At 35.6% G+C, this 14,621-nt stretch overlaps 1 long non-coding RNA gene across 1 annotated transcript; it reads left to right on the forward strand.

The window, feature by feature from the left end:
- Window positions 1–1,459: 1,459 nt before the first annotated feature.
- LOC113320531 lies at window positions 1,460–2,744 on the forward strand. Its single transcript, XR_003346158.1, has 3 exons — window positions 1,460–1,898; window positions 2,113–2,167; window positions 2,367–2,744. It is a non-coding gene; the product is annotated as an uncharacterized LOC113320531 (long non-coding RNA).
- Window positions 2,745–14,621: the final 11,877 nt, after the last annotated feature.

Here is a 14,621-nt window from a genome sequence, read left to right on the forward strand (position 1 = left end):
ACCTTCTCCGCTTCCCTCCCTAAGATCAACCCTGCTCCTTCACTTTGTGACCGAATTAAATCTGGAACGACCATTTCTTGGTTTAGGCCAGAGTCTTATAGATTGATTTCTCGAACCTAAAAGCATTCCCGTGCAGTGCATTTGTTTAGGGTTTGAACTCGTTTCTTATCAACACAGCCCAAATTACCAAAAACAACAGAATCAGTTTTTACCCCAGAATAATGTTATTTTGTAATTTTTGGTTTGTAATGAAATTAGTTGTCGTTGGAAACGAAGTTGTTGATGAAAATGCAGAAGAAAGTTGCAAAAAAATGACATCAGTGGCTGAAAAATAAGGTTTATGCAGTCTATTATTCGCATAGGTCAATCCACCAATTCAAACAAAAAGCGATGAAGAGAACCCGGAAATAACCCGGAGGCCCAAATGGAGGTGGTAATGCATCCGATACCGATGATAAACATGAAAGCGGAAGTGGAAGAAAAGTTAACATGGAGCCACCAAAAGAGGCCGCAGAAGTGATCATGGAGGTGATAAAAGAGGTCGTGAATGAATATGTTTTGTTAACGCACTTTGATGTTCCGGATTTTAATTGAACATTTTATTATTCTTTGACTTGTATTTCCGTTTTAAATGTTAGTTATCACTTGGATGTTTGGGAGGTTAAATTACTATGGTAAGAATATTATAAGTTAGATTATCATCCATTTGTTTTATATATTTTATATCGACAGTGTCAGGTTCGGCTGTCCCGTAAAGATGATTAATGGGATGAACCTAGTTCTTTCTATTTTTAAGTAATCCCAACAGGGTTCGCCTGATAGGAGAAATTACATTTTAAGCCTGAACTGTGACTCATCATGGAGCTTCCAAAGTTCGACCGATTCGATAAATTTCTTTATAAGTCGAACATCAATTATTAAGTTCGTAGATTTCGAGGAACGACTAGTTTTTTGAAGAAAAAAATAGTCGTCTCTCACATAGCTTCTATATATACCCATTCTACATACCCATTTTTGGATGCATATTTCTTGATGAATTTATTCAAGAACTCAAGAATCTCCTTATCTGAGACATAATTAGGCTCTATAGGTGTTTCTGTCGCAATAACAAAATTCTCGGTATAATTTTCAGGAGGGAGCTCATCAGGCATATCATCAAGGGAAACTATGAGTAGGGTTGTACAAAACCAAAACGAACCGAAACCGTGCGTTCATTAACCGAATGGAAGTGAAACCGAACCCCCGTGGTTTAATCACAGTTGTCAGTTTCAGAAAACCGACTGTCCCAGTTTCGGTTTCGGTTGTTGCTCAAAACCGTAGCGAAACAACCGAGAAAACCGTATATATATGTAACAAATTTCTATCCATCGATATTATATATACAATTCATTATAGCCCTCTATTTTAGGTTTAATAGTTTACTTACCTTTTTTTCCCGATAGAACACAACCACTCTCACTCTTCTTCTTCTTATCCTCGACTGTTATTTCTCTCTCTTCTACACAGAGAGATTCACCACCTCTCTATCACCAAATAGTAGAAGAGAGATTCACCAGCGCTCCATTACCAGATTCATCTCAACCCTCTTCTTCTTCTTCTTTGAATCTACTAATTAAGCACCAAACAACCAAGCAAGATTCATTGTTTTCTAATTGATTTTTTGAGTACTGTAATTGTAGCAAGTCTTCATCTTTTTATAGGTTTCTTAATGAGTTTTTGAAGTGGATTAAAGGTTAATTGTTTATGATTGTGTGTTTTTTTTTGGATTTTGGTTAGAAGGCGTGTGAAGGAATCAACAATTATAGCAGGCTAGCAGCAGAACCAGATACGGTGTTCAAATCAGATGTTAATGGTTGAAAATACTCAAAACTGTGAAAAATCAAGAGAAAGATGAACAGGTTAAAATTCTATTTTACACTATGGATTTTGTTTATTTTTTATTATTGTTGAGTTAATTTGTTTAATTTTTACTGGATTTTTAGTAAAGTTGTTTGATTCGATTTGTAAGAGGAAGCTAATAGGAATGACTGTAAGTTATTTAAAAGTTCAAGTGGTGAATTGTTTGATGTGTTTTGGGTGTTAATTTGAATTGCTTCTCTGTTTTTAATTTAGGTTTTGAGATTTCAACCTGGACACAAGTACTGCTTGTTGGAAGACTACCATCAAGGTGAGATTTCTGTGTTGTGTTACAATTGGTTGTTTTCAATTGGTCGCGTATGTTTTATGTTTTTGTTTCTTTATTATTGAGTGTGCATGTTGTGTGTTGCTTGAATCAATTGAATATACAAGATTCAAGTTGTTTTGATCCCTGATTTATTTATGTGGTGGCTGCATTTTGATATGATGTTTATTCCACTTATGCGCAGGTACTATTAAACCTATGGAAAACACAACAACACTACTTTGGTAGGCATCGTCAAACTAGGGCTGTAGTATGGGATCACTACGATAGGGAAGAGCCACCTTCAAAACATTCTTTGTGACAGGATTGTAGCATAAGATTCCGTGCTGATCCTATGAAGAATGGGACCGTTGGTTTGATTTCCCATCTAAAGAGATGCATATTCTTCAGAAGGAACAACCAGTTATGAACTTATGGTGTTTAAATTTTTCTTTTTTCATTAAAGAGAAACTAGACTCTTTGCAATTTAGTTGTTTTGTTAATGTGTGTTGGAAGAACATATAATGTGTTTAAAATTCTGTGAAAATAACAATTTTATGACAGGTTTGGAAAAAGTTGTCTGTCAGGTTTGTATAACTGACAGAAATAACACTGAAATTTTAAATCAGTCGTTTAACCAAAACCGACCAGTTTCATACCGAAAAACGAAAGTCTCAAAACCGAATCGAACCAAGTAGGCTAAATGGTTCATTGGTTTCCATGAAAACAAAGTACTTCAGTTTCGGTTTTGGTTTTTCCAATAACCGATGAAAACCGAACCATGTGCAGCCCTAACTATGAGAGCATCATTTGTTTGGTAGAATTCCTTACTTGGGCATTCCTTTTGTACATGTCCAAACCCGTGACATTTAAAGAACTAAGAGGATTTCCATCTTGAGAAGAATATTTATTCTGAAAGTTGGATCTGTAGACCCATTTTACAGATCATCTTTATTTTTGTCTCTTGAGAAGATTTTTCACATGTTATGTAATCATAGACATGGTAGTGTCTAATTCGTTGTGATCATCAAAACATTCATTACCCCAAGATAAGATAACCATATGAAAAGGAGAGCTTGATTTGGTCATAACTTCTAGAGCAGAAGTCTTTTCCTTAATTATCAGTTTCTCATGATAAAAAAATCTTTAAATTTTCAACAAGATTGCTTCTAGAAAGTACAGTGAGCTTGTTTCCTTCTGTGGTGGCATGTTTCTTAGACTCGTATCGAGATGGTAAAGATCACAGAATTTTCATCACAATATCCTTTTCAGAAAAGGTCATTCCATGTGCATAACAAACATTCACTATTTCAGAGAACTTGTGTTTTAATTCCTCAAACGAATCTTCATCATCCATATGAAGGATTTAGCAGTCATAAGTTAGGTTTTGAAACCTTGCTTTTTTTTGTGTGTAATTCCCTTCAAATATAGTTTCTGAGATATCCTAAACGTTCTTCAATCTAGTGCACGTTGACACATGATGCTGAAGATCTTGGCTAATGACATGGATAATAACGTTCAGACCATCGGAGTTGTGTTTAATATTACTGATTTTTTCATCGCTATATGTAGATATATCTTTTGGAATAGTAATTGTTCCTTCTCCTTATATTGGAAGATTGTATCCTATTACAACTAGAATCCATATTTTGAAATGACAAGCTTGTAACAAGGAACACATAGCTATTTTCCACCATAATTGGTTTGTGTTATCGAAGGCTAGTGCTAGTTAATCGAGATTACGCTCTTGTACGTAATTCAGATCGCCACAAACATAAACTTATTAGGTCTAAAGGTGTTTTCCTGTCTGATACCAATTGAAAAGGATGGGGTACCAAGTACACCACCAAATTATTCGTTTGGCAACCTGTATGGAAAAAACCTAATACAATTGCAAGTAGACCAACTTAATGATCCTTGAAAATATGTATGTATAGTTTATATCTTTACTGTTATCAATTAGAACGTGTATACGAAGAAGTCCATGAACCTGATTGTTAGTCTTATCTAAATGATCAAATCGGAATTCTTCCAAGTAATAAACTTGTTATCTATATTTCAAAATACGAATCCTCTAAGAAATAAGCCCCATAATCGATTACAATTATATGGACGTATCCACTAAGATTGAATACGTACTACTTGTGTAAATCCAATTATAAAGATAAACAATATAATGCAAAAAAGGAAAAACACAAGGCACTATAAGTTTTGTTAACGAGGAAATCACAATAGTATAAAAACCCAGGACCTTGTCCATATTTGAACACCAAACTGTATTAATTAAACCGCTACAGACAATATAATATTACCAAACTTTGTACTAGAATGTAGTTGATACCAAATCCACCCTTCAAGTGATTCAGTTACAGTCGCGCTCCTAGTATCTCTTGAATCTCGCATGGAACTACGCAGTTTATTCCCTTAGATGTTGTCCTTTGCACCCTAAGAATTGCTTCAACCTAAGTGAAAACTTTTGATACCAATCTTGTAAGGACCCTCAAGCTCGTCAACGCTATTAGACCGGTCAAGAGACGATTTAGTGATGATCAAGAGACGGTTTGACCGCTAATGGCTCAACTAGTTGATGTAGATTTTAATTAATAGGAATTAATCTAACAACGATTTAGATACGAAACTAGTACCATCGGATAGATCTCGAAAAGTTATACGAAATGACTGCTCAAACGTGTCTTTTGAATACCTGACGAAGAAGATATCAGATTGGTTTAAAGGGCAAAAGAGTCTTCTTACAATAAACCGACCTGGCTGCAATTATCATTTTGGTCGGGTGCCTTATCAATTTTTTGGCTTATCTACACCGGATCGAGCAGATAAGCTCATTCATTCTTTTTCTTCTTATTTCTTCTTCTCTCTTCTATTTCCTTCCTTCTCCTCTGTTTGAGTTTCTGATAAAGGCGATTGATGCTGTTGAGATGATCTTGTGATGAGAAGGATCAAGTTAGGTACTAGGTGTTATTGTCGAGGATGAATCAGTGATTTACAAGGAGGATATTTATAAATTGAAATAGTAAATCACATAGAATTGGAATTAGGGTTTGGTTTGAAATTGAGAAGTGAATTGAGTTGTTATTGGATGAAGAATTGAGGGGTTCTTATCGAATTGATGAAGTGAAGTTGTTTTGAAGGTGAATCGAAGAAATTAGGGTTTCTATTCTTCCCAAAATTGGATTTAGGGTTTTATTTGAGATTTAGAAAAGAAGACTAATACCTGAGAATAAATGATGATGGTGGTGTTGTTTCAAAGATTGATTCAAACTTAGAGGAGATGAGAATTTGGGTTTTGAAGCTGAGATCGATTGAAGCTGTTAACAGAAATGTTTATAAAAATGTGATGGAATTATTATGGCTTTTGAAATGGTTGGTGTTGGAGCAAAATTTATCTGAGGCAATTGACCTTCTCTGTGATTTTAGTTAAGTTATTTATTTCAAATTGTTGAATTTATAAAATGGTTGTTAAGCTAAGAATTGAAATGATTATGAAGAGGGTGTTATGGAAATGTGGTATGTGGTCCAGTCTTATGTTGAACTACAGGGAGAAGGAGAAGTAAATGGTTTTGGTGAACTGTGGAAGTTATTGAGTTGCAGGTGAAAGAGTAGTGGTAGATAAAGATTGAGATAATATTTGTGTATGGATTGAATATGGTTGTAACTGAATAGTGCTGAAATGGTTAAGATGGACATGGTGATGTAGATGTGAGGATTTATGAAGTTATGGATTGAATCTTTGGTTGTAGTGTGTTGGTGTGAAGTAATGACCTTGCAGAACAGTAAATGGTGATGATATAATCTGGTGGAGGGAAAGATGAGACCTGGAATGGTGGTATGATTGTGTTGGTTCTGAAATGTAGATTGCAGGTGGTTGCAGTTGATGAGGTGTATTCGCTGTGAGTATGTATGTGAATGGTGTTGATGTTGTGTTGAGGTGCGGAGAATGATTGAAGTTCTATAGGGTGGCTGGTTTAAGTGGTGCTATGGATGTTGTCTAGATTGCAGCTGCAGTTGAAAACCGATGATAAATGGATTGAGATTTAGCTGTGGTTGAGTTGAGGTTTATATAAATGATTGTAATTGATAGTCTTATTGCAGTCTAGTGAGGTTTAGTAACTTGAGATGATAATATGCCTGGATGTATAATTTCAGATTGAATGGAATGGGTTGTGATGATGAATAAGGAATGAGTATTACACTGTTAGTAGTTGGAGTATGGAGTTTGAAGTTGAACTGTGGAGTTCAGGTCTAAGTGGTGGTGATTCAGTTTAGTGGTGGTGTTGCTTGAGTTGAATTTGGATGTTACCTAAAGCTGCAATTGCCGGTAGGCATAGTTTTTTATTGTAACTGGAATTCGGAGTTTGTTTAGTATAATTGAACTGAAATTGAAACGGTACTGAAGTTGTTTTAGAGTTTTGGATTGTGTTGTTGTGTTGCACCTTGATGGTGAATTAGGATGTGCAGTGCCCTTAGTATTTTAACCTGAATCAGTCTTGATGACTGACCTAGCTTGTCTTTGACTCTAGCTGACTGAGTCAATCTTGTGTTGACTCAGTGATCCCGATTTGTTACAGTTGACATGATTTGAACTTTGACCCGATTCATATTTGACTTAGACTTGAAATGTTGACTTGACCCTGAATGATATTGACCGTTGGTTGACTCATATGGACCAGACCTTAAGTTAATGGGCTGGTTCAGTGGACTTGGGCTTATAGACAGTTTTTCCTATTGAACATGAATTGGACCTTTGGGATCCGAATTAGCCTTTGGTTCCTTCTACAAAGTTGTATGTCTTTCTAGACTTATTTAATGGATTATAGAACCAAACTAATTGAATTAGTAAACCTTAGTTACGCTAAATATAGAGAATGAAAAGCTATAATCCATAAATGGTCTTAGAACCATTAGATAGTAACTTAGCTTATAACTAGAGAATTGTATGAAATTATGTTATGAGCCTTGCGTGAGCCTTTTGGCTAAACTCTTAAAGTGTTTGTATGATTAACAATTAGTCTATATTAATTACAATTGATTCAAAGGATGAACCAACAGATCGTGGATCTCGATGTAGGCGTGGATTTTCATCAAAAGAGGTGGGAATTTACATTAACTCTTTTGTAACCATTGATGTTTCTTTTACAAAAGTCTATGTTTAACAAACCCATGCATTGTCTAATTGTGCATTCCATGCATTGTACAATTTGATTTCCGAAAGTTCTGTTGATTCTTTTAACCTTTCCATTGCTTGGAAAGGACCTTTATTGTTTTGTTCGTCTTTATGAATGTTATGGGAAATAAGAATTTCCATCTGTGGGATATAGGATGTGTTCCTTCACCCTTCTTTATATATATGTTTATGTTGTGTTACGCGTGGAACGGGCGTCAATATTACCCTATTAGGCGTGGAACGGGCGTCAATATTACTATTCAAAGAAGGAATTCGATATACATGATTGTTTATTTCATTACGTTGGTCGTCTTTTAGTGTTTTGGAAAACATGTATTGTTTTCCAAATCATGCCAATGATTACTTGAAAGTTAAGTACTATTTCTACTGGGCACCCCTTTTAGGGATGATGTGCTCACTCAATTCCCACTTTCAGTTTCAGAGACAGATTAAGATGTGCACGTGGCGATGGTCTTTAAAACTTTGGAAACTTCGAGGATTTGAGTCCGTCAGTTGTGAAAAAATGGGGGTCTAATAAACCACACCCAATATTTCGCTTAGCAATCTATATGGACAAACTCCAATACACTTTCTAGAGAATCAACTAGATAGTCAGACTCAATCTAGATAAAAAAATATATCAAAGAGTTTATATCTCAATCTATCGATTTGATATATAATCAAGCAAATAGAAATATGCGAGTCTTTGGATGGTACCAAAGACCAATATCCAAGTGTCAATCAATTTAAATCAACAACCAAAAGGTCAGATATTTTAATTGATTGAAAAACGCACAACCTGTTATATTTCAATTATATAACAAAATATAATGCAGAAATAGAAATAACACAGACACCAAAATTTTGGTAACGAGGAAACCGCAAATGCATAAAAACCCTGGGACCTAGTCCAGATTGAACACACACTGTATTAAGCCTCTATAGACACTAGCCTACTCCAAACTAACTTCAGTCTGGACTGTAGTTGAACCCCAACCAATCTCACACCGATCCAAGGTACAATTATGCTCCTACATCTCTGATACCAGCAGGATACTACGTACTTGATTCCCTTAGCTGATCTCATCCACAACTAAGAGTTGCTAAGACCCAAAGTCGAAGACTTTAATAAACAAATTTGTATCAAACAGAAAAGTCTACGGTAATATATAAATCCATCTCCCACGAATATACCTACGAGTTTTGTTCTGTCTTTTGATAAATCAAGGTGAACATGAACCAATTGATAATCCGAACTTATGTTCCCGAAGAACAACCTAGTATTATCAATCACCTCACAATAATCTTAATCAACGCAGCAAAAAAAGATATTGTGGAATCACAAACGATGAGACGAAGATGTTTGTGATTACTTTTTATCTTGCCTATCAGATATATAAATCTCAAGCCTTACGATAAAAACAGCAAGATCAGATCATACAACTATGATAAAGTAGTATCGGTCTGGCTTCACAATCTCAATGAAGTCTTTAAGTCGTTAACCTGGTTTAAAATAAGAAACCAAAGGTTAAAGGAGAATCGACTCCAGCTAAGCACAACTAGTATCCCACAGAATGTGTGGGGATTAGGTTTCCCAGTTGCTAGAGTTCTCCCTTATATTGTCTTTCAAATCAGGGTTTGCAATCAATGTTAGCTTGGTAACAAAGCATTCAATATTCACCGTTAGATGAAAACCTAATTATATTCAAGCTAATATTTATCAACCGTTAGATCGAAAACATAGCTTGTTATACACAAATGAAATGCACGTTTCTAGGCTTTTGTAACCGTACCCAAACTTGTACATTAGTTGGTTCAACAATAGTTAACCAAATGGTTAGCCGTATGATCACTTTCATATCAACCATATTATTCTTCACCATAACTAGTTCAAATGAACTAGTTATAGAGTTGTTCAATTGCAAGGAAATATCATGTACTACACAAGACACAATTGAAGCAAACACGATTTGATTCACTTGAATCGGTTCATGAACTATATAGACACGGTATGCAATTGCATTCCTTAGTTAATATGAATAAGTTCACAATCATCGTTTTTATATATAACCTACTCATGTTCGCGGAATGGGTTCGCGGACTTAAGTTTCCGTATGGAGTTCACAAACTCCAGCAGAAATTCTCGGGTTTGAGAACTTCGTCAGTTCGCGGACTGGGTTCGCGGACTTAGCTCACACACTACTCCGGTTCACTTGATCAACAATGTTCGCAAACTTTGGTTCAAAGAATAAGGACTTATACATATATGTGTTTCCACAATAATGCTTATATCCTTCAATGGTTATATAATCTAAACTCTCATTTCAATCATTGAAACATTCTCAGAGGACGTTATATAATTGTTATTCACAAACCATTTTTCATCAGAGCAATTTTCAAAGTGATTGAAACATAACATGACTTTCGTCACTAGGTAAATATGAACTTGTCTAAAGCAAAAGCTTACCAACACATATTTCGAGAAATAGATAGGCGAGATAAACTCGGCTCGAAATACCAAATGTGTATAATCTAAGTCTATATAGCAAAACGACTTTTGTCTCAAGATAGGAGATAAATAAACTTTTGAATGATAGATAAGCTCAAGTCTCCACATACCTTTTAGTCGACGAAGATCCACCAGTTCCTTGAGCAGTTCTTCGTCTTGTATGATATTGCCATGGAGTTCTTGAGCTCAACTACACTTTCTATCCTAGTCCGAGACCTTAGCTATAGTAGAAATCAAGACTTATAGTTTTGATCACTAACATTGACAAACATGCTTGAGATAGAAACGCATGCGAGTTCGACCGAGCAATGCTCTAACATTCTCCTCATTTGCAAATTTTAGTGACAAAACTATCAATACATATGGAATACAAAAAATATATAAATAAACTTTTGTAGCTCCTATTCCACATGCCTAATCTTCAACATTACTCGAAATCTTCGTCACTTCCAAGTACTCCAATGATCCCAAAGGTTATAAGTTTAGCATCATCGTTGTTGAAAATCCGTAGCTATAACAACGAGAAACAAGAGTTCTCAATCATTGTTATACAATGTCATAGTATCATTACACAATTTCAAAGTTTAATTGTATCACAACTTTAACAACAATACTATGGTGATATGTCACCCCCCCTAGTCAATACTCCATCTCTGATGGAAACCACTCCCCCTTATATAATGATCTGAAAACCATATGTATTTGTAGTATGAACTACATATTAATTCTCCCCCTTTTTTTCAATAAAATTGGCAAAGGTACAAGAACGGGATCCTAATGAAATTTCCGAAAGAGACATTTCATAACCGAAAGAAAGCATATATCATATTATTTAGATGCAATCATAAATCCGAAGCTAAATGCATTCATCAAGGAGTCTATAAAGATACAAGATAACCCCTATAATATTTCACAGCCGCACTCCCCACAAGGATTTGGCAATTAAGCACAAGTTCAATTAAGAACTCTCCCCCATAAAATGTCATTCCCGAAAGAACAACAAGAGCGACCTTAATTTCAAAAAGAAAAGAAGGATTTCTTTGGACATAACAAATCACATACGAGTATGAATTTGAATCCAAAATATTCAATTAAATTAACCATCAGAGAACCCATGATTAATTTAATCAAACATGCTCAACATAAATAAACTTATGGAGACTTAAAAACACTCAATTAGATTAATCACAAGAAAAACCATAATTAATCTAATCGAAATACATAACTAAACTAATCACAAAAGTAATCAATTTAATTGGTCATGCTCGACACAAAGTATCTCTTGGAACAACAACTATGTCAAAACAATGACTCGGTCGATAGAGCTCAACATAAGACACCTTATGGAACAACACAGTATGTACACAAAAATTGTGGATCGAATATTGACCTTATACCGTGGAATAAGCAAGGACTCATTCTATTTTTCATCACCATTTGCACAATGACATTCAATAGACATAATCCTTGAACACAAAAGATTTTAACCTATCTTTCATCAATAATTTACATAATAGGCTTAACTTTTGTATTTGTCAAAAGTCAATTTATTCTTTCATCAATACATGCATGTCAACTCATGAACGACTTTACTTTTGACAAAGTATGGGACAATCAAGTTCACGGACGTAAACACACATATCCCATAACAATATTGCAATATATAAAACCATAAATATTAGAGCATTGCTCGGTCGAACTCGCATGCGTTTCTATCTCAAGCATGTTTGTCAATGTTAGTGATCAAAACTATAAGTCTTGATTTCTAGTTTATTATAACTAAGTCTTGGACTAGGATAGAAAGTGTAGTTGAGCTCAAGGACTTCATGGAGATTCATCATACAAGTAGAAGAACTACTCAAGGAACCGGTGGAACTTCTCGACAAAAAGGTATGTGAAGACTTGAACTTATCTATCACTCAAAAGTCTATCTACTCTATCTCCTACTCTTTGAGACAAGATGTCGTATGCTATATATATAGACTTGGATTATACACATTTGGTATTTCGAGCCGAGTATACCTCGCCTATCTATATCTCGAAATATGTGTTGGTAAGGTTTTCGCTTTGATCAAGTTTACCTTTACCATGTGACGAAAGTCATGATATGTTTCAATCATCTTGAAAATTGCTTTGATGAGAAATGGTGTAACAACTGTATAACGTCCTCTAAGAATGTTTCAATGATTGAAATGAGAGTTTAGATTAAATAACTAATGGTGGACATAAGCATTGTTGTGGAAACACGTTTATGTATAACTCTTATTCCTGGAATCAAAGTTTGCGAACTTTGTTGATCAAGAGAATCGGAAGAATGGCGTGAGCCAAGTCCACGAACTCAGTCCGCGAACTGCCGAAGTTCTCAAACCCGAAAATTTCGGCTGGAGTTGACAAACTACTTGGGTGAAGCTAAGTCCGCCGAACTCAGTCCGCGAACCCAGTCCGCGAACTGGCGAAGTTCTAATACCCGAGAATTTCTGCTGGAGTTTGTAAACTCTTCCCGGTAACTTAAGTCCGCGAACCTAGTCTGCGAACTTGAGAAGGTTATATATCTGAAGATGATTTCTGAAGTTAAACTTAAAAAGACTAAGGAATGCAGTTTGCAAACCGTGGATATAAAAGTTCATGAACCGATTCAAGTGAATCAAATCATCTTTGCTTCAATTGTGTCTTGTGTAGTTCATAAGATTTCCTTGCAATTGAACAACTCTCTAACTAGTTCATTTGAAGTCATTTGAACAAGTTATGGTGAAGAAGAACATGGTTGATATGAAATGCTCATATGGCTAACCTTTTGGTTAACTATTGTTGAACCAACAAGTGCATACGTTTGGGTACGGTTAAAAAACCTAGAAGCGTGCATTGTCAAGTGTGTGTAACAAGCTAAGTTTTCGATCTAACGGTTGAGAAATATTAGCTTGGATCTAAATCAGGTTTTCATATAACGGTGAATACTGAATGATTTGTTACTAAGCTAACCTTGATTGAAAACCCTGAGTTGAAAGACTATATAAAGAAGACATCTAGTATTGTGCAAAATTAATGCCCACACCTTACATGTGATACTAGTATGCGTGCTATAGTCGATTCCCCTTTAACCGTTGGTTTTCTTCTCTTCTAAAACCAGGTTAACGACTTAAAGACTTCATTGGGATTGTGAAGCCAGACCGATACTACTTTTATCGTAGTTTTGTGATATGATCTTGCATCTTCTATCGTACGAGTACAATCAGATTGATTGGCTTGAGATTGATATCTCCGATAGGCAAGATATAAAAAGTAATCACAAACATCTTCGTCTCATTGTTTGTGATTCCGCAACATCTTGTTTCACTACCATACGATTAAGATTGTTGTGAGGTGATTGATAACTCTAGTCTGTTCTTCAGGAATATAAGACCGGATTATCATTTGGTTCCTGTTCAGCTTGATTATTATCAAAATACGGAACAAAGCCTTTAGGGTTTATCTGTAGGAGACAGATCCATCCATTGATAGACTTGTCTGTGTGAGACAGATTTGTTTATTGTCAAAGCCTGCGATTTTAGGTCGTATAAACTCTTAGTTGTGGGTCATATCATCTAAGGGAATCAAGTGCGCAGTATCCTGTTGGGATCAGAGGCGTAGGAGCATAACTGTACCTTGGATCAGTGGGAGATTGATTGGGGTTCAACTACAGTCCAGTACGAAGTTAGCTTGGAGTAGGCTAGTGTCTGTAGCGGCTTAATACAGTGTGTGTTCAATCTGGACTAGGTCCCGGGGTTTTTCCGCATTTGCGGTTTCCTCGTTAACAGAATTTCCGGTGTCTGTGTTATTTCTATTTCCGCATTATATTGTTTTATCTTTATAATTGAAATAATACAGTTTGTGTGTTAGATCATCAATTAGAGTAATCCAACCTTTGGTTGTTGATTGTCATTGATTGATCCTTGGATATTTGTCTTTGGAACCACCCAAGTTATTCCTTGTGTTTGATTAAAGACTCGCTGATTTCTATTAGCTCGAGTAAATCAAAACAAGAGAGAGATATTAACTCCTTGAGATACTTTTATCTAGATTTAGTCTGACTGTTTAGTTGATTCTCTATAAAGTATTTCGGAGTTAGTCCATACAAATTGCTAAGCGAAATATTGGGTGGTGTTGTTAGACCCCCGCTTTTTCAATTGGTATCAGATCAAGCAAACACGTTCGAGACCTTACAAGTCTGTGTTTGTAGCGATCTGACACTATGGAAAGAGGTGCTATCTCTATTAATGTACCACCAGTCTTCGATGGCTCTAATTACTAATGGTGAAAAGTCGATATGCGAGCTTTTATTCAAGCGTGTGATTTTCAATCATGGGTATATGTTGTTAATGGCTATGATTCCCCCGTTATGGCAGTTGGCGGTGTAAACGTTCCCAAGAATATTGGTGAATATAATCGTGCCGAGATACTTGCTGCAAATTAAAACTCCGACGGTTTGAATGCCATCATACATTACCCCACACCTTCAGTACCATGTGTCAAATTGCACTAGGTCTAAAGATGCTTGGGATATCTTAGAAAACGTATTCGAAGGAAATAGCAGTGAAAAGGAATCCAGACTTCAAAATCTGAATTCCAAATGGGAAAATCTTCGGATGGAAGATAATGAATCGATTGATGATTTTTACCACAAATTGTCTGAAATTGTTAATGCATCATTTGCATTGGGTAAGACCATTCCTGAAAAGGACATTGTGATGAAAATCCTCAGATCGTTGCCATCAAGATACGATTCTAAGAAG

This window comes from Papaver somniferum, chromosome 11, assembly GCF_003573695.1.
Source record: "Papaver somniferum cultivar HN1 chromosome 11, ASM357369v1, whole genome shotgun sequence".
Classification (NCBI taxonomy): domain Eukaryota; kingdom Viridiplantae; phylum Streptophyta; class Magnoliopsida; order Ranunculales; family Papaveraceae; genus Papaver; species Papaver somniferum.